The 1,748-nt window shown below is 49.4% G+C and overlaps 1 pseudogene; it reads right to left on the bottom strand.

Moving 5' to 3' along the window:
• Window positions 1–1,193: 1,193 nt before the first annotated feature.
• Window positions 1,194–1,311, bottom strand: LOC124709251 (annotated as a pseudogene).
• Window positions 1,312–1,748: the final 437 nt, after the last annotated feature.

The following is a 1,748-nucleotide window of genomic DNA, read 5'->3' as shown; positions in this document are numbered from 1 at the left end:
TAATGCCGGTTGTGGATGACGCTGGATTTGTCGTCCCGTGATGTCCCATATGGGCTCGATTGGAGACTGATCTGGTGATCGAGCAGGTCAAGGCAACTTGTCGACACTCTCTGGAGCACGTTGGGTAACTACAGCGGTACGTGGGCGAGCGTCATTCTGTTCATGAATGGCAGCACAACAGATCTAATCACCAGATTGACATATAAATTTGCAGGCAGATTGCATATAATAACCACGAAAATGTCCTTGTTGTCATACAAAAACACACCCCAGACTACAACTTCAGATGAAGGTCGAGTGCCTCCAGCACGCAGAGAGGTTTATACAGCTCCTCAACTAGTCTTCTTCTATCTAAGACACGGGCGTCACTAGCACCGAGGCAGAACCAGCTTTCATTAGAAAACACAACAGACTTCAATTCTGCCCTCCAATGAGCTCTTACTCGACAGAACTGAAGTCGCAAATAGTGGTGGTTTGGGGTCAGTGGAATGTACGCCACAGGGCGTCTGGCTCGGAGCTGTAGTTGAAATAACCGATTTGTAACAGTTCGTTGTGTCACTGTGGTGCCAACTGCTGCTCAGACTAATGATGCAGATGTATACGATGCGCTCAAGCTATACGCCGAACACGATAGTCTTCCCTCTCGGTAGTCCCGCGAGGGGACCCGGAACCCGCTGTTCTTGCCACAGTACACTCTCGTGACCACCGCTGCCAGCAACCACGTACAGTGGCTACATTCCCTCCAAGTCTTTTTGCAATATCGCTGAACGAACAAGGAGCTTCTCGTAGCCCAATTACACGATCTCGTTCAAACTCATCGAGGTGCTGGTAATTGCTTGTTTGTCATTTTAAAGGCATTCTTGATTAATATCAACTCACCATGCCCAATCTCGAAAATAAGTAACGCTCACGACCATTACAGAGAGTATTTAAAGCAAGCATGACTTGTATCGTCATAGTTATGCTAAAACTAAAAAAAACTAAACTCCTTCAGAACAGGCCATGAAGGACCAACGGTACCAACCGGCCGCCGTGTCATCCTCAGCCCACAGGCGTCACTGGATGCGGATATGGAGGGGCATGTGGTCAGCACACCGCTCTCCCTGCCGTATGTCAGTTTCCGAGACCGGAGCCGCCACTTCTCAATCATGTAGCTCCTCAGTTAGCATGAGAAGGGCTGAGTGCACCCCGCTTGCCACCAGCGCTCGGCAGACCGGATGGTCACCCATCCAAGTGCTAGCCCAGCCCAACAGCGCTTAACTTCGGTTATCTGACGGGAACCGGTGTTACCACTGCGGCAAGGCCGTTGGCCATAGTTATGCTACAAGCATGAAATTCTAATAGACGTCATGTTTCAGACGTAGAAACACGTCTACCAACTTTCGTTTATGTCGTACAACTCTTTCTTAGTGCTGCGATTTTTTTCCGTCGACGTATTTGCCCAACGGCATTGTCATTTGCGATTGCAGTGGTAATGCCCGAAATATGCACCGGGTCACGGACGCAATCCATTGGGGGCCGTGTTATGTTATGGGGGAAATTTACCTGGGCATCCATGGGACTTGTGATAGTACAGAAAGGCACCATGACAGCTAAGGACTACGTGATCATTATTTCGACCACCTGCAGTCCTTCATGCCTGATGTCTTCCCCGACGGCCATACCATCCCGTAGCAGAATAATTGTCCGTGTCACCAGGCCAGAATCATTCTACAGTAGCTTGAGGAGCAGGACAGTGAACACACCTA

The sequence above is a fragment of the Schistocerca piceifrons genome, chromosome 7 (genome assembly GCF_021461385.2).
Source record: "Schistocerca piceifrons isolate TAMUIC-IGC-003096 chromosome 7, iqSchPice1.1, whole genome shotgun sequence".
Classification (NCBI taxonomy): Eukaryota; Metazoa; Arthropoda; class Insecta; order Orthoptera; family Acrididae; genus Schistocerca; species Schistocerca piceifrons.
Note: the sequence above shows the minus strand (reverse complement) of the source record. Positions and strands in the feature narration are given on the sequence as shown.